At 39.7% G+C, this 23,844-nt stretch overlaps 1 protein-coding gene across 1 annotated transcript in view; it reads left to right on the forward strand.

Moving 5' to 3' along the window:
• The window catches only part of mylka (myosin, light chain kinase a), a 376,415-nt gene that overhangs the window by 1,091 nt on the left and 351,480 nt on the right, over nucleotides 1–23,844 (forward strand). The window lies entirely within an intron of this gene.

The raw sequence follows: 23,844 nt of genomic DNA on the forward strand, positions 1-23,844 counted from the left end.
ATGGGAATATAATACTTCTCCATGTTGACATTATTGTGTGTGGCGTGTTTGCAGTGAAGCTGACAGATTTATCACCTACTCTTACATGAAGAGGTGGACCTTGGAAGCCAAGTGGCTCTTTAAAAGGATGAGGATAATGGAACGATGTTGTGAAATTTAGATTTGAGCCGGAGACGGTCGCAGTGCTGGGGTTGGGGGGGTCAGGTGCAGGGAGAGGGCAGACGGTGGGTCAGGAAACAGCAGTGTGCCCGCCGCTGGCCCCATTCAAATACTCGCTGTCATGTGCTCAGCTCCCCCAGTGGCACACTGAGAGAGCCTCTGCAAATCCAGAACGGCGCGTAAGTATTTCAAAGCGGGTCGTGCAAGTTTCCTCTCGCCCCTTTATTTCAAACGATGCATGGCACCTTGAAGACTGACGAACTGAGGATAAGAGCATAATTTCACAGGACATTTCTGAGAAATAATTTGAGCGTGTAACGCGATCCGAGTTGGAATCACTCGGAAATCAGATGTTTCTTTTCTGTAAGCAATTATGTCGCATATTACAGCGATGGAGCTTAGATTTGAGATGTATTTTTGTGCCTTCTAAAAACGTGTTTGCCCCTCTCATAATTCCCCCGTGTTGCGACCCTTATCTGAGCCGATAGGCGAGAACATGAAGTATGACTGAGAGGCGAAATGCCCTCTGTGAACCCACCGCCCGCCGAGAAAAGCAGCATCTTCACTTTGTCTGCTCTGACAGAGCAGCTTGGTGTGAACTCGCCCCAGCCGGACCTTAGTACATTGTCGCAGCGAAAACGTGTCCCTCAGCGATCCTGTTTATTTGGAGCATTAAGGTATCATTTATGGTTATTTTACTATTTAGACCACCTGAGCTGATCATTCATGCAAAGTGAATTTTCAAAATGGCAGGCAAAGTTGGCAGAAGAGGGGCAGCTGTAACTGACTGTATTAGTGTATTGTTTGTCTAGATACAACCATGCGTGAGAGAGACTTCTTTATTCTATTCAGTTGCTGGTTGCTTCTATACTGCACCCAGCTGTTCACTACAGTTAAGTTACAGCTACTCAAGGCCTTCCTTCAGATCAAGTGCCCAGAAATCAGTCATGTAACAATATTTGTAAAAAACAATACATTCATGATGTACAAAGTATGCTAAAATTTATTTAGTAATCACATTTTCCAACTGCCTTTTATCCTGATTCAGTGTCCGTAGATATCACTGGAAATCTAGGACAGGATATGTTCACTGTATGGTTTTAATGCCATCAATTTTCAATACACACTGACATGAACCTGATCAGCCTATAATGTGTGTTCCAATAAATTGACCTTTCCAAAGTTAGCTCATTGACACAATTATCTGGTGCTCCTAGTACACAGTGCAGGGCACAATGGTTGAAGTTAAGTGCAGGATTGGCTTCAAAAGTTGCTGGCTTCCAAAAATGAGAGACATCTGTCTAGGCTGGAAATGGAGTTATCCAATTAAACAGCTGGATTCTGGAAATCCCACAACAAAGGGTTACTCTGTTTGGAGGAGTACGTAGCTCTGTATTCAAGGGATGGGGATAGGGAAGTCTATTATCAAGTTGCAAGTGAGAGCACTTAATGAAGCAGTGACCATAAGACTATAAGACATTGCAGAATCTGCAGCCTATTCACCAGCAACAGTTCATATGGATGACAGTGCGCCTCAGGGAAATGTCACATTCCAACATTTCCATCACCCCACAAAAATGAATGTTTGAATCACCAATTGTACAGCAGAGAAACTACTTTATTACTGGTCGGTACACCTTCACTTGCTGACCATTTTCAAACCCAGCAGCAGGAGCAACTGCAAAACTTCCATTTCTAGAAATGAACATTGATAGCCAGTAGAGAGTCATCTCACTTCCTCTCACTGAGCTCTTCAGAGATCTTTGTGAGCCATCAAAGTAACAGAATCAATTGTTCAAGATGGCAAAGCTGTGTTCCACAGTGACCCTGTTGGTGCCAAAGCCCTATTATACCATTTTGTGTTCTCTTATCCTTGGCTAAAGCATTGGTGCGACGAGCCAAGTGAAATTGTATATCCTTGAACACAGACAAGGCATCACGGTAGTCTTTAATCCTTCAGATATGTCTGACTTTATTGACTTTGACAGAATGAATGAATGGTGGGAGCAGTCACCTTTATGTGCATTCCTGTGTATAGCTCTGTACTTGTGATTGCAGAGCCCATCATTGTTGATGAAGTGGTAGCCTTTCTATTCATAATACTTTCAGAGATAGTAGGAACTGCTGATGCTGGAGAATCTGAGATAACAAGGTGTAGAGCTGGATGAACACAGCAGGCCAAGCAGCATCAGAGGAGCAGGAAAGCTGACGTTTCGGGTCTAGACCCTTCTTCAGAATAGTGCTGTGTTCAGGCAAGATCATGTATGGCCACGTGAATGCAATCAGTTATGGTCTGCACTTGCCGGAATTATAGGAATGCGGGCATCTTTCTTTTTGCTGGCTGCTTTCCACAGGAAACATGATGAAACTTTTGTCCCTGGCAAACAATGTATCGTTCAACTCCTTGATACAATTATGAACTGAAGAGTGGAAGATGTGCCTGATGTCTCCCCCACATGCCTGGAAGGAACATGTCATGCAAAAGTTTCTGACCATTATTACATATATTACAGTGCAAGATGCAACTTTTCAAATTTTGGCTTAGATAACACACCCTGATCTTATATTGACAGGTTTATTTAGCATAATGACATGCCTGAATATAACCTCACCTGTTTGGTGTATCAATTCTAATTCTCCAGTTGTTCTGACTTTCTTTCCAAAACATGTAAATAAAGAGATGGAAATACCTATTACTTGATGTTAATACATTCTCTAACAACTTAAAGTTACATTAATATTTTGTTAGTCACTTCAAGTAGCAAGCAAGAAGAGTCCAGCAATCTTCAATAACCCCTTCTATCCAAACAGACCATATGCAATGCAAAGATAACCACTTACTAAAAAATTTAATGATAACAACAGTGTGCCTTTACTAACAAGGAGCAGTCTGTTCTACACAGGAACTTAACTTATCATGCTTTGCTTAGGTTTCCGGATCACACACTGGAGAAGATCCTTTGTGACCTTGAATTATTGAAGCTATATGTACTCTTTATGACCAATCTGTTTGTGCTCAGGGTTGCTGTTGGATGCACTGTGCACATGAATGTCCAGTAACCACAAGCCTCCATGCCCAAAAATAGACAAATATGTATCCCACTGTCCATTAGGTACTGCTTTCACATTATCAGCCTTTTGAGTAATTTTGATCTGGCTTATACATAGATTGTTTCAATAGTCAAAATATAATTCTGTTGGGATATCAGTATTTTGATTTTCCACTTTCAAGTTACTCAATTAAACAGAGTTAATTATGAAACCTATACTATTTCGTCTTGTCACAATGTTGACATCATGAGCATGTCTGCTGCAAGGTCTGACAAAGCCCTCCAGCGCAAAGCCTGTGCAGCAGCCTCCTGGCTCCAGTTTCAGCGTTCATGATGGGGAGTAGTGTAATTAGAATATTACATTTTTCTAGCACATTGATGTAGCAGGTCATTAGGAGGGCAAATGGAACGTTGATCCTTATTGCAAAGAGGTTGGAGTGTAAGAGTAGGAATCAAGGTGCTGGTGAGACCACATCTGGAGGACTGAGAGCATTTTGTTCCCTTTATTGAAGGGAAGATATAATTTCATTGGAGGCAGTTCAGAGAATGTTCACTAGAATGATCCCTGGTATGGAGGGATTGTCTTATGAGCATGTACTAAACAGGTTTGGACTCTACTTACAGGAGTTTAGAAGATTGAGAGGTGATTGAATTGAAACATATCAGATTCTTAAGAGGGTAAAAGCTGAGAAGATGTCTTCTCTCATGGGAGAGTCTAGGATCAAACAGCATAGTTTCGGGATAAAGGGGTGCCAATTTAAGACTGAGATGAGGAGGAATTTCTTCTCTGAGGGTCATGAGTCTTTGGAACTCCATGCCACAGAGAGGTCTGGGTGCAGACCCCTTGTGAATATTTAAGACTGAGGTAGAGTCTTGATCAGTCGGGGAATCAAGGATTATGGAGTAACAGCAGGAAAATGGATGAGGAATGCCGAATTAGCCATGATCCTACTGGATGGTACAGCAAACACGAAGGGCCAATCGGCCTATGCCTGTACCTGTTTCTTATGGCCTTTTATACTTTAAAAATTTATTTTATTTTAACAGTTACGTCATTTACCACTGTAGGGTTTTAGATATGTAAAGTATTTCAACTTAGAATATAAATATAATGTATTTATTTTTCCTCGAAGGAAAGCCAGATGGAAATTAACTCCAGTTTTAACATTGATTCCTTTGGGAATCCATGCTTCATTTAAAGTCTTTTCAGTTAAAGTAGGATTTTCAGCAAAGCAAATTCCTGACTTTAAGTGAGGATCCTCTGTAGGTACCTGATGTTTTGCCTCATTGAGGAGAAGAGTAAGGGGAATTATCTTCACCACAGCATGCTCATAGGGTTTTGTAGCCCTGGTAGATGCTCATGCACTCAGCAGGATTGGACTTGTATGGTGAGGTTTGGCAGTTCTGTGTAGGGGAACTTCGGGATTTTTAGAACTAAGGTGGAATGTTGGAATTGGTTCCTAGTTGATTCTTGGAGTGTGTCAACGTTGGGAAACATGGTTAAAAAAAAAATGTAGGCCTGACAGCATTAAGTGACATTATGGTCCAGCTGTATTGGTTGGAAAAACATAATTAAATGGATGCTCATCCAGACAGTAATAATGTTTTCACCCATTTCTCCAGCATCTATGGCAATTTTCCACTGAGGCGACAGTGGGACATTGAGAGAACATTATGAAAATTTTATCCCAAATATCACCGGTGGCTCACTAGCAGTTATTATACTGGCTATTTCATTAAATTTAATTTTAAATTCAACTAGCAGAATTAAGTCAGGAAGTTTTATGTATTTTAACATGTGATCAAAGATGCAGGGTTTGTCACTGCCACCTTCCATAAGGCTCATCTGGCAGTCAGTCATGAACTAGAATTTGTCTCAGAAAATATTAAGCACATTTAAGAATCTGAAATATACTTTGAATAAAAATCTGTTGACAGAATGTTTTCTATTCTTATCACGTCATGATATAAAAATTGAATTCCCACATTGTTTTTCAAGATTTTCCATTCAATAATTAGAATTTCAATAGCAATTTGCAGACATATGAACAGTTTTCTTCTAAACAGTTTTAAAAGTGTAAATGCGAGCAATTGTATTCTATTAGCCAGTCACAATTTCTGAAGAATAAGTAAGTTGATATCTTTTATTTAATGCTAAAGTTCATCATACAGTTTGCATTTAAATGGACCTGAAAAACACAAATCAAAATAATTTTGCATGCAACCATCATTTATCCTATTTGTAAATCAATATCAACAAAAACACTGTTTGACAATCAGTACTGTCTGAATATATTTATGTTGGCCAGTTTTGGTTATGTGGTAAAAATGGAAAGAACTGCAGATGCTGCAAAACAGAAATTGTTGGAAAAGCTCAGCAGGTTTGGCAGCATCTGTGGAGAGAAATCAGAGTTAACATTTTGGGTCGAAGTTCTGAGGAAGGGTCATTTGACCCGAACCATTAACTCTGATTTCGCTCCACAGATGCTGTCAAACCTGCTGAGCTTTTCCAGCAATTTCTATTTTGCTTAAGTGGTCTCTGTTTGCATACCTCTTGTTCTCGAATTATCTATTTAAATATGTAAAATCTTCAATGTCAGCTTATCAGGAGAAAGCTTTTGAAATTTGTGAGCTTTTCCTGAATATTGAGAAAAAACAACTCAATAGATTTGTTACATGAAATAATGAAATATTCTTCTCGTTGGATTGACAAAATGTTACATCCTAGGAAATTAGATATACTGTGTAAGCTTAAGGTGAGGTTAAAAGTGCTTGCTGTACCTAGTGCAAAATTCCACGAACACTTCAGATGAGACCAGATGGATACTAAATGCAGAATTCAAGAGGGTGTGTCAGAGATGGGCTAATCTGCTGTAAACCTTTCAAAAGTGGCATCTTGATGTCTGGATTCTCATTCAAACACAGTGAGTGCCAAGATGTGATTTATCAACACTGGAAGTTAAATTGTCACTTTTAAGTCTAATTACCCCCTTTAACAACTCAACAAAGTTTTTAAATGTTATTTGTCAACCTCTCGAACACAGAAAATTAATTGTTTCAAGGATGGAGTCTGATTTTTTTTAAAAAATGCTTTAATTGCTGAAAAATTCTAACATTGTTCTCTCATTTATTCCAATATCTTGTCCTTTCTTCATTTCTTTGTCTGTACTGTCACGCCTCATTGGTATAACACACTGGAAATCAAGCCCCACTATTCCTGCAGTTGTCACAAAGTTTAAACAAAAGTGATCAAAGTACGCAGAATCCCCAACTTATCTGTCAAACTCAAGTTACCAGAAGACACAAACCAGGTTTCTGTCCTTAACAAGATCTACTATTTATTACGATTGAATAGATTCAAACCACAGATAATCAACTATGAACTGTCAACATATAACTCTCCTAATTAAAACTGTAATCTCCTTCTAAACCTCAGTACACGTGCAAATAAACCCCAAAAATTGGGGTGGCAGCAGTAGAAAGACTTGGGAAGCAGTTCTAGGGCCTCAGTTCACATGGTTTGCTGTGATGACCCTGTTACTTGCTAGGATTTTCCCTTCGATCTCTTCTCCATATCCTTTTCACTTATTTGCAGGAGCCACAGATAATCAGCACTCTGACTGCAAAGTGTCTTTTTTCCTGGTTAAAGGCCACAGCTTACAGCAACTAGTGACAGATAATAAACTGGCTTCTTTATGCTTTAGATATTTTATTGGAAAGAAAGACACAAACCATCTGCCCCTTGCAGCAGTTCAAAGGCTTCTGACAGTATTGTTCATTCCACAAGCTGTTCACCTACGTAGGAGCCAATCAGATATCTTTTGTCGTGCTGATGGCCTTTTGACAGCCATAACTGATCTCAACTCCACAAAACAAATCAGCAGCCTGTTGCCAGCCGAATCTCACCTTTGTACACGCTACCTGGTGCTGAACCACCTACAAACAGCTACCCCCATTGCAACCAGCAGTGTAAACACAACTTACAATGAGTTTCAGTCACTCTGTTTTTAAAGACCTTCCTCAGTCCTTAATCTTAAAACAGTCCTTTTCCCATATCAGTCCACTATCAAATATACAGAAAGAGTAAAAAGAGAAGGTCATTACAGTATCTGATTTGACATTGAAATCACACATCGAATATACATTTCCTTGTTCAAACCTTGCACTGTTTATTTTACGATGTATCTCCCTGATCTAATCAGATAGAAGCACTGTTGCCTGCCCTGTTTAGTATTTCCCTGTCTACAATTTTTTCAGTTCACAAATTCAGCAACGTGCCACAAACAAATTTTAAAACCTAAATGTGCAATGTCAAGCATAACTAGGGGTGGATGCTGTTCATTAACCAGCCAAAGGATTTTTGGGTCATTACATGTGAGCTTTGAAAAGAGCAGAAAACTCTAATAAAGGCCTTCAAAAGCTAAAAAGATAAATTATAAAACCGTTGTATAATCATTACAAATTGTTATAAAACACAATGATTTGTTGAGTGGGCTGAAACCACAGGATGCTATTTAAAAAAGATTGAGGTGGTGGTGGCATAGTGGTGATGTCATTCTGCCTGGTGATGTAATACAGAGGCTAATTGTCTAGGGGACACGGGTTCAAATCCCAACATGGCAAGTAATAAGTATGGAATTATAAATTGGTCTAATGGCAGATATATAACCATTGCCAATTGATGTAAAAAAAACCCCCATCTGATTCACCAATCATCCAGTCTGGCTTACATGTGACTCCAAACTCACAGCAATGTGGTTGACTCTTAACTTCCCTCTGAAATGTTCTAGTAAGTTATTCAAGGACAATCAGGGCTGGGCTGTAAATATTGGCCTAGCCAGTGATGTCCAAATCCCATGGACAAATTAGAAAAAGAACTCAACAGTACTTCTAAAGGACCTAAACAGGAGTCTCACAATTGCAAAACTTTTATAAGACTTGACTTTGCAAGTTTTGGAAATATCACCGTCTCATGCAATCTAGCCATAGCCCACCAGAACAGACATGTTAGATGAGTGTGAATGACACATTCTATGAGATCCTCACAGACATTCAGTCTTAATAGCTGGATTTTTATGGAGTCTCCGGAGACATGTAAACGGTGGCCAGGACCAATTCTGGAATTCCCAACACCCCAGTTTTCACCAGTTCAGTGCTAAGGGTCTGAGCCCATTTAGCTCGTGAAGTGGCACCCTGCAATCCTGTTTTGTCCAGATCCATCACAGGGATAGACATGTCCGCATCTTTTCAATTATCTTTGGTCAGCCTGCGCAAGTGAACTTTTTGAAACTTAAGTCTAAGAGATCTTGCCCTAACCCCCTGCAAAGCTGTGTTCCCATCCATTGCCAATGCTGCTCATATCCTCCATGCCAAGGTAATGCACATGCCCATTCATCCACAGTGGACTTTCTGTGGAATCAATTAACTCTGTTGTGACAACAAAAGATGGTTAAAAAATAAGTTTTAAAACAGTCATTCATACATAATTTTTCATTTTAAAAATGTCCTCTAACTTCATGCCGATAAATGTGTCAATCGTCCAGCTATTTTAAAGCACCAACAGCAGAAATGGAAGCATTTGAAGCCTCTCTCTCGTGCAAATAAACATTATGTGAAATGACAGAGTAGTTCTGATAGCCAGAGCTGTCAGTCAAGCAATGTTTTCTCTTGAGTTAGTCTGTTTCAACACTCCAATGGATGCATAATGAGGAGGAAGTATGCTCTTCATCCGCTTCAGGCCACTTGAAGCCTGTTATTGTTCTGGCATGGCTTTATTGAGTGTCAGCTGAGGTGACACCAAGATTCTTCCTAGTGGACAAGCAATATACCTTCCTTCAACACCACCCCCCCACTCATAAAATTCAGCTCTGTTTGTTAGTAAGACAGAAGAGGACTTGTGATCTCCCTCCCTCCAACCATTCTGCAGCTGTGTGCCCTGCGTCTATCTGACCAGCCAAACAGCACAGGAGACATCTTCAGTGTCAACCAAACAACTGCTGACTTCAGAGAAAATGACAGATCATCCATCAAGACGTAAGTCATGTTTGTGCAGAACCTGGAAAAATTCTCCGAACGTGGCCTGAAATCCTCTAATCCTTCAAAGTACAGGATCTTTTTCTTATTCAGTTGCAGGATGTGGACATCGCTGACCAGGCAAACATTTATTGGCAATCTATTTGTTAAGAGTCACCCACTGATTTGCTTCCCTAAAGGGCATGAGTAAACCAGATGGGTTTGTTCCCCGACAATCAACAATGGTTTCAGGAACATCATTAGACTCTTAATTCCAGATTTTTATTTTTAAAATTGAATTCAGATTCCACCATTTTTCCAATGGCAAAAATCCAAGCCCAGGTGCTCAGAACATTATTAGTTCTCTGGATTAATAGTGTAGTGATAATACTGCTAGGCCATTGCCTCCCCTGCTGGATATGATTGAATGACTGTGTTTTGGACAGAAACTATTGAGACCTACTCTCCTTATCATGTAATATGTATGCAGACGTCTCTGTTTTTCAAAAGTTAAAACTATATACATGCATCATACTCGCACATGCATCCATCAGGTGTTAAAGATCACAATCACTTTTCTTTTAAAACTTAAAAAAATTATGTTTGTGTGTCTTTGACAAGCACAGAACTTTAAAAATGATTTACTAAATCACCAGGCAAATTCTATAGTCATCTGTCACGATCAACCAAGAGTCAGATGAAAAAAAAACTACACTATTTCTTTGATTTGATTTATTGTAGTCACAGTTACCTAAGTACAGTGAAAAGCTTTGTTTTGCGAGCAGTACAGGCAGATCATAGCAAACAAGGACATACAGATCATAAGGTGCTTAGACAGAGCGAGACATACAGGTTACACTGCACAGGAGGTGCGCAAAGCAAGATCAACATTAGCACGACCAACATTATTTGAAGTTAAGAGAGGCCCATTCCGCAGTCTAATAACAGCAGGGAAAAAGCTGTTCTTGAACCTGCTGGTGCGTGTGTTCAAGCTTCTGTATCTTCTGCCTGACGGAAGAGGTTGGAAGAGAGTATTACTGGGGTGGAAGGGATCTTTGATGATGTTGGCAGCATTTCCGTGGCAACGAGAAGTGTAAACGGAGTCCATTGTCGGAAGGTTGGCTTCCGTGATGGTCTGGGTTGTCCACCCAATTTTCTGTAGCTTCTTACGGTCCTGGCAGAGCAGCTGCTGTACCAGGCTGTTATGTACCCGGATAGAATGCATCTGTAAAACTTGGTGAGGGACCGTATGAACATGCCAAATTTCCTAAGCCGCCTGAGGAAGAAGAGTTGTTGTTGTGCTTTCTTGATCATCTCATTTACGTGGGAAGTCCAGTATAGGTTACGAGCTGATCAAATTTTACTACAAATTCACCAGTTTTAATGTTTATTTCATATTACAAAGATTGAATTTTCATTTACAGGGAAAAATGGAAGTAGTGAATGAAATTTATTTTCAAAATTATTTTTGAGAGAATTGACTTATCTTTATCTTTATTGCCACATTGTCCTAACTGATCATTACAAGATTGGGTTTTTCACTGATTCATTAATTCTTGTTGATAGATTTCTAGCTGTATTTCCCACTTTAATTTAGTCTTCTCTCAACCTCTGTAGCTCTGAATTCCAGCCAATTAACAAAGTATTTCTCTAATACTCTTATAAATCATCACTGTCTTGTGTCCATTCAAGTGCATTTGTCTAATTGTTCCTAAGAAGAAGATATCCATTCCAGTTCCAATTGGCCTGCAGATTCTTTAAACAAAAAAAAATCTGCATCTTTCCAAATGCTGTACTTCAATAATTTTTCAATAATGGTGCCAGACTTCTCTAACTGAAAAAATATGATTTTTAGTAATTGTGCTCGTAGAGTGAAACTCAAAATTATAAATCCATGAGAATTACTATGTAGTAGTTGATAGTAAGAATTGTAGTAGAAATTAAATGCCCTTCTCTGAGGTGGGGGTCATTTTATCAGACTGGAGGGCGTAGACTACACTCCATCCTTCCTGCTCCCATTTCAGTCTATGGCAAGAAGGCCTGTGGATGACCTACCAACTCGAATAATGTGTGCCCCTTCAGGGGCTGACCTCACCGCTGCTAGTAAAGAGCCAATGGTGCGAAGCAGGGTTGGGTGTGCAGAGCTCCCGAAATGCAAACTCATTTGGGTTTGCTTGTGGGATTCCAGGGACAGGGCGATGGTGGTTCCTTGTTCAAACGTGCTCGGTGCCTGACAGAGAAACCTGGCATCAGGAAGCTGAACCTACTGAAGTCACCCACTTATCCTTTCATCCCCAGCCAGTGGACCCTCTTCCTATGACACCCTCCAATCCCACTCACACTTGCCTGTGACCTGGGTCCCTTTTTGCAGTAATCTCTGCTCTCAATGGCACTGATACACATTGAAGAGCTTCCAGCCTCCTATTGATATTATTTCTGCCTTCAGGATCCTAAGTCCTGGGAAGGGTTGGCACTAGTCTGTCAAGTATCTACCAGAATTTTTTTTTCTAGTGGGCTTCCATAACAAAGGCTCCCACTGGTTAACCACCACATGGGCTAGATCCTGTTACCACTATTAAATTTTGTCCATTGTCAGATGATACTTTGATTATTTGTGCAATTCTCAAAAAATGTCATATTTTGAAATGCCTTGTCCTGAAGCAGTCTTTTACGATTTGAAACTGATATTGTGTAACATAATATCTTAAATAAGAATGTGTTAAATATTAGTAGTCATGTAAAATGCTCTAGCTTGTAGTTTTGTGTGTGAGTATCGTCTTTGTGCAACAGGAAGAGAGCGGAATCCATGTGTCAGGTTGGCAGAATAAGCTAAACTACTTTTGTGATGGTATGGTTGATTAGTTATCTTTGGAGATGCTGTATTGTTCATGCCCTGCAGGTGAGGGTTCAAATCCTATTGGCCCTTTCATGTGGTCATTGATAATGTCAAGATGCTATTGAAAGAAGAGCAGAAAATTCTGCTGATGTCCTAACCAATCTCTTCCTCGTCCAGTGCTGCTAAATAGAGAACTGATTAATTGGACATTTAACTTGTTGCTCCATGTAAGATGTTTGTGTATGAAAATGCCTGCCATATCCGCTTCTCTGATAGTTCTTGGAATTTAACTAATTCACTTAACAGAAAAGCTCGGATATAATAAAAAAAAAATCAACTTTTTTGGATAAAACATTTCATGTACAATTCTTGCAGTTGCAGTTCATGAACGTTAAATGAGAAAACACATGCTTATTAGCAGAGTGGCTTTGATTGAAGCGAATGCAAAGAGCTACATATGGAGTATACCAAATAGAAACTTGGCATTATTGGGATTCATCTTTATTTTATTTTGTATTTTCATGCTCTATGTACTTTGTTTTGATTCATTTTTAGTAATTTGTCACAACTACTTGTTATTAAAAAAATTGTAAACATACCTTTTTCCAAACAATCTGATGTAGTGGCATGAAATATGTCATCGCACTGCTTTCATTTGATGTCACTATAATGAAATGACATGCAGCTGTCCTACTGTTCTTCCTCCTAAGCAACCAGGATGGTAGTGACTCTTTAATCCCTGATTAGTAATCAAGCCAAACATATTTAAATATACTTGATGCAATTATTGGAGAAGGGCACTTTGTATTCAGAATATACCTCCTAATCCCATTATTGGAGTTCCTTGCTGGCAGGGAACAGCTTTGTTGGTATGTCTGGAAGAAAAATGACCCTTGGTGTTACTGAATTTCACTGAAGTGTGTAATGTCTGTCTGCATTGCTTCTGCTCCACTGTTCCCTTTAGAGATAAGTTGCTGATAAATCACTCTGTTGATATTTAACGAACCAAGTAGGGTGTTTCAGTATTCAACACAGATCCTTAATGGTGGATTTTAGTAATATTGTGTATGCAACAACTGTATTTGGAGAGCTACCAAAAGTTAATGTGTCAAGGTAACAATTGTTGTCACTGTTCCAAATTTCCTACTTTAATACAGTGTTTGTGATGAAGAATGTTTTGAATCTAATAGAATGTTGTGTTTTAATATAGTGGATTGTTTACATTGCACAGATACAGACCACTAGTAATTGACCTGCCTGCTGAGAAATGTTTTCTAGGAAGAGGAAATTTAGACGGACCAAGTAGTGCCCCCTGAGTGTTGCTCTATTTCAACAATTCAACAGTGAAAACTCTGAATTTAAGTTAATTATTTTGTCCACTGAAAATTTTGATCAAGTGTGCACACAATATGCTAATTGTTTTTATCAACAACTCTGTAATATGTATCACATATTCTGAATTGCTTATTTAATATACATTACCCTCCTTTCCTGAAAAGCACTCATTTCAACATGTATACTTCAATAAAAGCCAAGCATTCCAAAACCTCATTACTCATCTCGAAGCTTGCCTTTTTGATTAACAGGATATTCGATCATGGTGTGGTGTGCTTAATAGTTGAGCCTAAACCTATTCTGTCTTGGAGTCTACTTGTGTCAACTTCCAGCATGGATGGCTGGATAACAATGAAGATTAAAATCCAAGGTATTTCCGGTTTCTGCTCCCCTCCCATTGATCAATTAGGAATGGCAAAACTAATTTTATCACCCAGCTCTGCATCAAAGCTGAAGTCCCTCAGCTTATACTCTGTGAAGATCCATCTTATTAAGTCCCTGAAGCATTGTGAAATTCTGAGGTAGCTCTATTATTTATTTGTGAAGCTATGAGACAACAAACTTGTATCTGAGTGAGAGCCATGGCACAAGCTTTAAAGAAGGCTGTGGTTAAATATAATTTCAATTGCTGTTTTTAGTTTCCAAAGTTTAAGGATCATTTCAGAAAAATACAAAGCAATGCAAATTGCAACATTTTCACAAAAAATCAAATTTTGGACATAATGGGAAAGATTGTCATGTTGAGTGCACAGAGAAGATGAAAGATGGGGAGCCTCATCTCTTTCTGTCACTTTTATACAAGACCTTATTTATGTAGAGCAGATGAACTGCCAGTATTGATCATGCTCCACACCTGAGCCATTTACCTACATTAGAATGGAACAAGAGTCACAGCAAATTTGAAGTTGCTGGAAAAGCTCAGCAGGTGTGGCAGCATCTGTGGAGAGAAAGCAGAGTTAGCATTTTGGGTCCCGTGACCCTTCTGATCTCTCTCCACAGATGCTGCCAGACCTGCTGAGCTTTTTCAGCAATTTCTGTTTTTGTTTCTGGTTTACAGCATCCGCAGTTCATTTAGTTTTCACAAAAAAATATGGAGCGGGTAAGGGCAGGTTTCCTTGCCTGGAGGATGGTGATGAACTAGTCAGATTATCATAAAAATATGATAACTTTGTGGTCACTTTTACTGATCACAGCTTTTTATTCCCAATTGAATTCAAATTTCCAAATTGCTGTATTGGGTCTTGAACCACATTCGACTGCATTTATGGAGAGCAGGTGCTGTGGTGGTAATGTCTCTGGACTAGTAATCCTAAAACCCAGGCTGTACTTTTGGGGATGTGGAATTGAATTCTTCCACAGCACATGGTGAAATTTGAATTCAGTGAATAGCTGGAATTGAAAGCTGACCTAATGGTGACCATATATCCATTGTTGATTGTCTTAAAAAAACAACCTTCTGGTTTGCTAATTTCCCTTTGGGAAGGAAAAACTGCCAACCTTACCTGGTCTGGCCTGTATGTGACTTCAGACCCACAGGAAGTGGTTGACTCTTAATTGCAGTCTGAGAAATAAGGGAGGGGTAACAAATGGCTTAGCCAGTGATGCCAGATCCTATGAATTAAAAAAAGAAACAAAATAGCTCAAGACTCGGCATTGCTACTGCTGTAACATCGAATATTGTGAGTAGTGGGCCCCAGATCTAAGGATGGATGTGCGCGCCTTGGAGGGGGCCCAGAGGAGGTTCACAAGAATGATGCTGGGAATGAAGGGCTTGTCATATGATGAACAGGTGGGTACTCTGGGTCTGTACTTGATGGAGTTTGCAAGACTGAGAGGAGATCTAATTGAAACTTACGGAATACTGAAAGGTCTAGATAAAATGAACGTGGAGAAGAGTTTTCCACTACTAGGAGAGACTCTGATCCGAGGACACAGCTTCAGACTGAAAGATGAGCCTTTAGAACTGAGATGAGGAGGAATTTCTTCAGCCAGAGGGTGGTGAATCTTTGGAACTCATTGCCCCAGAAGGCAGTGGAGGCCAAGTCATTGAGGGTATTTAAGACAGAGATAGATAGGTTCATGGTTAGGAAGGGGATCAAGAGTTATGGGGAGAAGGCAGGAGAATGGGCTTGAGAAACATATCAGCCATGATCGAATGTTGGAGCAGACGCGATAGGCAGTTTGGCCTAAACCTGCTGCTATATCTTATGATCTATTATTTGTAGAAAACTGACCCTTTGCAAGGATAGAAAATCTGGCAGAACAGATACTAATATTGACCTGCAGCAGCACCATATTAGCAGAGGGCAAAAAAAGGAGGATAAATGGCGTCACATGTTTCAGCATCAGCAATAATTTAAATAGCACATCCAGCAGTAAGGTCTTGAATTTAAGGAAGCTGGTATTATTTTTGTAAAACTGCCATGGACATTTCCCTAATCAACAGTGACATTTGTTTGGCAGGAGGGGTGATGTAGAAGAAGAATAAAAGGCTTTGTATTTAAGGCATAGAATTAAAGATTTGTGGTGAAATGAAATCACATGGGTTAATAGCTCTCATGCTAAAAGCTAGGATGCATTGTCAGTTATTTCATATCATATGGAATTGGGACCTGAAGGGTAAAGAGTGTGACAGTACCCTGCTGAACCGCATCTCTATAAATTGTGAATAAATGTTCTTTAATTTGCACTTGTGTAGTTTCCAGGCCTAATCTGCCAAGAGTATCTAGAAACTGGTTATGGTATTTTGCACAAACTATTGAAGTTTGTTGGTGGATTGTACTGGATATTTCCACCAAAGGTTATTTAAGTTTTGTTAGAAAAAGCAAAAAGGTTTCTTTTTATCTTTGATGAATTCCATTATCTTAACCGCCTTATATAAAGGCAAATAGTTGTTGCCCTGCATTAGGGGTGCAATGCTATTTGTCATGCACAGAACTGAGCATTTTCTGTATGTTCCGAATAAAATGCTTATTTCGGTCTCTGTGGCAGACTTAGTTGAGTGATTTAATGGTTTGAATTAACGCAAATAAGGGTTAAACTCAAGAGCTGGAAAAAGAATATTTTAAGTAGCCTAATGCTGCCAGAGCACCAGACAGACCTGGATTACAGATGGCTATAGTCTCAAATCCTGGGGCTGACAGAATCTGTGAAGTATTTGGCTGCTGCAACAGATGAATGTGTAGATATATCTGGAATCAGATCTGAGTTCCCTGTTCATTCCTTTGTCCAACAACATTTTGAATAAATTGAACCGAAAGTCCATTTGAAAGCAAAAAGCTTTGATTTAACAAGGTTGGAGCCTCCTAGACAGGACACAAATGAACAGGAGCAGTCCATTTAGCCCTCCAGGCCTGTTCCCTGCCATTCAGTTAGATCATGGCTAATAGCTTAATTCAATCTACTGCGTTTAGTTCTGAAACCCTCTAATACCCATGCCAAACAAAAATCCAGCTGTTCTGATGGAACTTCACAGACCTGACTCATTAATGTTGCTTTTCTCTCCTTAGATGTTGTCAGACTATTTCTAGCATTTTCTGTCTTTGTTTCAGATTTAAAACATTTGCAGCATTTTATCCTTATTGAACCTATTCATCTTAGTTTTAAAATTTTCAATTGACTTAGCTTCAATAATGCTTTGAGGGATAAATGTTCCAGATTCCTATTACCCTTTGTGTGAAGGAACGCTTTCTGACATCACCCATGACTGACCTAGAGCTAATTTTAAGCTAAATCCCCCTGTCCTGGACCCTACCTGGAGAAAACAGGTTCTGTCTATTAACTGTATTGTCTTAAGCACCTGAATTAGATCAGCCCTTCTCCTGTATTCAACTCGGGTAACAATGTGGTAAATCTGCCATGGACACTTTGCTGAATAAAAATATTCTTTCTGAGGTACAGTGCCTGAGGAATGATATCCAGAATTGATTGCGGTATTCCTAATGGAGTCTAACCAAATCTGTGTACAACTGTAGCATAATTTCCATTCATTGTATTTTAGCCCTCTTGACGTAAAGGCCAATGTTATTACACTTATAATTTAATTTTTGTACCATCTATTCCAGTCATTTTCATAGGTGAATCACTTGAACCTGGGCTTTCATGGTTAAGCTGGGTTATTTTCCTGCCACCATGATCACACCTCCATCCGAGGGCAGAAACACAGCCAGCATTGGAGCTGGACAGATTCTAATGTGCTCCGATTTCAAGGCTCATATCTATGTTAAACATAAAGGAATAAATAAAGCAGAGCAGGTTAGATTAATTGCCTCCCAACCCATCTTTATCACCCCTCACTCCCAGAATCACCCTCAGCAATAAACACCTCCTCCCCACAGCCCATACACCCTCTCATAATGTCAAGATATCCAGTTGCTATTGCTTCAAATACCAAAAATCCTGTAAAAAATAAGTCATTGGGAGAGCACTTCCCTCAAAGGATCATAATTCTTTCAAGCTAATCATACCTATGAAAACCCACTTGAGAGAAACTTAAAACTTTTGAAGAGGTCATAAAACTGTCAAGACTATGCTTTATCACATTTGCATTCAAGTCCATAGTCAGGGCCGGTTCTGACTATGGGCAACACAGATACACCGCCAGACTGCAGCATTTCCAAATGAATCGTAGAATCCCTACAGTGTGGAAGCAGACCATTCAGCCCATCGAGTCCACACTGACCCTCCAAAGAGCATCCCACCCAGACCCACCTTATCGCTGTAACCCTGTATGTCCCATGGCTAATCCATCTAACCTGCACATCCTTAGACACTATGGGCAATTTACACCTCCAGGTTCAAAACTTCACTTATAAGACCGCAGTTGCTGGGCCTAACTGATTGTCACCTCCATGAATATCATGGGGGATCTGGCCACTGGCCACCACTTACTCCCCTCCCAGTGCAGGTGAAAATAGCCAGCATCAGCAATGCAGGTAGGAATTCGCTGCCACTTTTTTTTCCATGTCCAGCCTCCACTTTGGACCAAATTGGTGCAATGACAATCCAGACCTAAATATTTCTACATTTCCACATTTCACAGCTTAATACCATTTAGAAAACACTCTGTTCTATCTTTCTTAAGTTTGAAGTGTTTGTTTGAAACCCCCTTTAAAAATCTATGCTGGCTCTCTCTAATCAACTCCCTTTTGTTCAAGTGATCAGTACTTTGTCCCTAATAACAGATCCCTATAACTTCCCACGTCTGATATTGTACTAATATGTCTGGAATTTCCTAATATATCTTTCCAGCCTTTCTAAAGTAATGGAATGTTATTAGCAGCTTTCCAGTCCAGTTTTCCAGTTGCTGAATCAAACTAACAATTTGCGCAGGAATTCAGATGTGTACCATATTAAACTATTGGGAGCAATGAACAGTTAAGCTGTAGTGGATGACTGAAGTTGGCACAAGATAGATGAGCATGGTATATTATGAGAGCAGATCTCTTGGCAGGAGTAGCTACAAAGCAGCAGTAACAATGAACTGTCTGATATGCAGCTCCAAAGATTATTGAGAGTAAGTCACCATGAGTACATAGCGCACCCCACACCCCCATAAAAAAGCTAAAATGGGTGATGTTGTGCTACAGATGCAAGTGTAAATGGGCTGTTTTGGAGAATTGGACATCTTTGACAGCCAGACCCATATCCAAAAAAGAATTTGAAGTTTCCCAAATCATATGAAGAGACAGTAATTTATACGTAGCTACAATGTACAATGGCCCTGGTTCAAAGTTAGTTGCTTAGAAATTGAGTTTAAAACCTAGTGTAGTAAGTTGAGCAACTGCAACATTTGTACATCACATAATAATTACATCCAAATAGCTGATGATATTTTTGTTAGAAAACACAACCCTGGTGAAAGCTACATGTTTATGTCCATACATGTCTCCAAACTTACAATATGTAGTTGGCTTTTAATATCAATTGAAGTGGTCTCTTTGAGTTCACTAGTTTAGGTTCTTTTTGATGAACTCAAGACTGGGTGCCCAAGATATCAAATTCTCCATAAAATTTCTTGAAAGATTCTTAGTGGCTGGCTACTGAAAATGAAAGCACATATGAAAGTTCTGAGAAAGTATCACTGGACTCGAAACATTAACTGTTTCTCTCTCTACAGGTACTTCCAGACCTGTTGAGTTTCTCCAGCACTTTGTTTTTGTTTCCAATTGCGTGTTAGCTTGGTGTTCTTGAGTGCGGATGGAACAGATTTCTTCAGGCAAACTGATATTGCTAAGAGGCCCCTTCTACATTCAAGTTTCGGATTCAAAATGTTTTCAACTGCTTCATTTCCCTTGACGTATATCCTCTTTCTAGTTTGATAGCTCTTCCCATTAGAACATAGAACAGTACAGCACACGCTGTTGAGCCGAACGTGATACCAAATGAAACTAAACCCTTCTGCCTGCCATTGGTCCATATCCCTCCATTCCTTGCATATTCATGTGCTTATCTAAAAGCCCGTTAAATGCCCCTAATGTATCTGCATCCACCATCACCTTGACTGTGTGTTCCAGACTCCTGCCACTCAGTGTGTAAAAACACTTGTCCCTCTCGTCTCCTTTGAACTTTCCCCCTCTCAACTTAAATGCATGCCCCTGGTGTTAGACATTTCAACTCTAGGAAAAAGATTCTGATTGTCAACCCTATCTATGAATCTCATAATTTTATAAACTTCTGTCAAGTGTCCCCTCAGCTTCCGCTGCTCAAGAGAAAACAACCCAAGTTTTTCTAGCCTCTCCTTATAGCTGTAATCCAGGCAAAATCCTGGTAAACCTCTTCTGCACCCTCTCCAAAACTTTCACATCCTTCTTGTAATGTGGTGACCAGAATTGAATGCAATCCCACTAAAGAAATCCCTTTTAAGGACTCCTGCATAAATATATGCACAATGCCATATTTTTATTTGCAATAAAAATGTTTACTTTGTTATTTTTATTATTCAGTTATAAAATATATACATTGCTGACAAGGTGAACATTTACTACCCATTCCTAATTGCTGTTTGATGGCGATGAGTCATGTTCTTGAAACGCTGCACTCTATGGCTAGTCAGTTAAAGGGGATCTTTGAGATGATGGTGTTGTCATACATCCACTCCCTTTGTTTTTCCAAATGGTGGAGATTGTAGGTTTTCTGGGGTGCTGTTGAAGGACCTTAGCAAGTTGCTGTATTGTATCTCGTAAATGGTGTACCCCATGTGTCAGTGGTAGAAGGATTGTATGTTTATGCTAGGGGATTGGATGATAACACAAGTTGTTTCATTCTTTCTTTCTTCATTCATATTACGTAGGAATGACTGGCAAATTGTCCATGCCTAATTGCCCTTGAAGGTGGTGTTGAGATACTTTGATGAACCACTACAGTCCTTGTTGTATAGGTGAAGCTGCATTCCTGTCAGGCCCTAAATGATAATGAGCTTCTTGAGTGTTATTGGTGTTGCACCTATTCAGACAAGTAGAGCTTTTTCTATTCCATTCCTAACATGTGCCTTGCAGGTAGTTAAAGGGTTTCAGGTGGTCAGTCATTCTGAATCGGTCATAAAAATGTATTAAAGTTTCTGGATCAGTTAAATTTCTGATTAGTGATGACCCTGGGATGTTAACAGTGGAGATTTAATTATAGTAATGTCGTTGAAGATGATGAAGGGTCTAGGCCCGAAACGTCAGCCTTACTGCTCCTATGATGCTGCTTGGCCTGCTGTGTTCATCCAGCTCTGCACCTTGTTGTCTCAGGTTTTCCAGCATCTGCAGTTCCTACTATCTCCGAAGATCAAATGTCGATTGTTGGATTCTTTCTTATAGGAGATAGTCTTTGCCTGACATTTATGTGATATCAATAAAGCTTGCAACTGATCAACCTTAGTCTGGATGTTGTTGGATCCTGCTTCAGGGTCAGGAGTTACAAATGGAATTGAACACTGTGCAATCATCAGTGAACGTGCCTAATACTGACCTTGTGATGCAGGGAGACCACTAATGAAAGAGCTGACTATTGTTGAGCATCGCCCTTAGGAATTCTGAGAGCAAGGCCAAGCTGAAATGATTGGTCTTCAGCAATCACAACTGTCATCCATTGTGCAAGATATGTGTCTAATATATTTCATAAACACTCATGGATCTCTTGGGCAGCAGAATGAGTGCAAATGAAATTAGCCTGTCCTAAAACAAAGCAATCCAGTGTTTGCTTAAGACTTACATCACCTCACTTCAGCATCCTACTGGGCTTCTTAATTCAATTGCTATCAATCCACTTTTAGTTTCTCAGTTGTTGCCCTTTGATGGTCAGGAGTGCTGTTTAAGTGAGAAAATGTCGCCAAGCACAATTGGTTCCACATATTGCCGTTGATGGCTCCCAGGCTATCTGCCAACTGCCTGTGAAATTTGGAGCAACGGTTAAGACCAGAAGGCTTCTGTTTGTCCTTGAAAATTGCTGGATATGGAGATTACTGGAGTAAGCTTAATGTGGGAAGTGGCTGCACAGTTGTGGAGAGTATTGTTCAGTTTAGTTTTGGTGTCTGTGTGAGTAAGGTTTGAATGTATGCTTGCTCGATATTAGTGACGCCTCTACTGCACAGGAAATAGTGAAGTGAAAGTTGACGAGTTTGTTCCCATTGTCTATAATGTGCTTCAAAATTATATTCTTATCAATCCATCATGGAGTTGGCTGGATAATATGTGAGCTGTATGATGCTGTGACTTACATTGCTTGTAAAATAGCCTTCAGTGAATTGCACTGATGTGGAAGGTGATGACTAAAATAATAAAAACCCTCCTGTATTATGTGGTGTATGATTCTTACAAATGCTTGGAGTGGCATTTTGCTTGCTGAATTTCAGCTGTTTACCAATCAGAATATTTTCAATCTTCCAACATCAAATTAGTCAAGACATTGTAGCTTATGTGAATGCTAGAAGTGGATCTGTGAATCCCACTGTCCTATTTATCTACTGTAGCTTTGTGTTATTCTTTAATACAAATTGTTTACTGATAGCATGCATCTTCTGTTCAGTTTTACCTTTGTGCAAGGAGCATTCCTTTGGATCTGTCCCTCTCTTTTTCTCTTTAAAATTTAATATACTTTAATTGTTGGAAGTTTCAAACGTGAGAATCTCCTGAGAGGTTGCCCTTTACCACTCTTAGAGATAAATGTTATACTATCACAGTTCATTTTTCCATTCTGAAATGTTTAAATCCATCACACAAATATTTCATTGTGTCTACTCCAGTCTATCCTTCTGTAATGCAACTGATGGAATCATAACTGGAACGAAATCAGAATTCACTGGAAAAACTCAGCAGGTCTGGCAGCATCTGTGGAGAGAAAACAGAGTTAACCGGTTCTGAAGAAGGGTCACTGAACCCAAAATGTTAACTCTGCTTTTTCTCCATAGATGCTGCCAGACCTGCTGAGTTTTTCCTTCAGTTTCTGATTTTGTTATTGATTTCCAGCATCTGTAGTTCTTTAATTTTTTTTTGTTTAGATTTATAGCTGGAGTTGATGCGAGAACAAGTCTGTTGGCACAATTTCTTTGTAAACATATTTATATGTGTCTGGGGTCATAGGATTTCATTTTTCTATAGAAAGAAAAACAAGTTCAATTAAAGAATTTAATCCTAAAATGCCAATTAAGATCCAGAAATTTAATGTAAAAACAATTAATTTAACTTCCATCATCAAGTTGAAGCCATGGCCTTGGTGACAGACCTTTACTTAAGGGATTTTAAAGAAATTATATGCTGTTTCTTTGGCTATAGGCGGTTTTAAGTCTGTGTTGGCTATTTTGCAGTTGTTTGCCAGCTTTTCTGTGTTTTTTTCCTCTCTTATAATGAAGTTACTCCCTTCAGAAAACTGTAGGGATAAAAGTTATGAAACACAAAAGATATTAAATTACAGGACTTATCTGCAGTAATAACTTCATGAATGTTTCTCAACTGCAATAGTACTGATGGCAGTATGCCAAATAACACCAGCACAACACAATGAAAATAGATGCAGCGATAGTAGGAACTGCCGATGCTGGAGAATCTGAGACAACAAGGTGTAGAGCTGGATGAACACAGCAGGCCAAGCAGCATCAGAGGAGCAGGAAAGCTGACGTTTTGGGTCTAGACACTTCTTCAGAAATGGGGGAGGGGAAGGGGATTCTGAAATAAATAGGGAGAAAGGGGGAGGCAGATAGAAGATGGATAAAGGAGAAGATAGGTGGAGAGGAGACTGACAGGTCAAGGAGGCCGGGTTGGAGCCAGTAAAGGTGAGTGTAGGTGGGGAGTTAGGGAGGGGATAGGTCAGTCCAGGGAGGACAGACAGGTCAAGGAGGCGGGATGAGGCTAGTAGGTAGGAGATGGGGGTGGGGCTTGAGGTGGGAGGAGTGGATAGGTGAGAGGACAGGTTAGGGAGGCGGGGACGAGCTGGGCTGGTTTTGGGATGCGGTCGGGGGAGGGGAGATTTTGA

This window comes from Rhincodon typus, chromosome 7, assembly GCF_021869965.1.
Source record: "Rhincodon typus isolate 14 chromosome 7, sRhiTyp1.1, whole genome shotgun sequence".
In the NCBI taxonomy this organism is placed as follows: Eukaryota; Metazoa; Chordata; class Chondrichthyes; order Orectolobiformes; family Rhincodontidae; genus Rhincodon; species Rhincodon typus.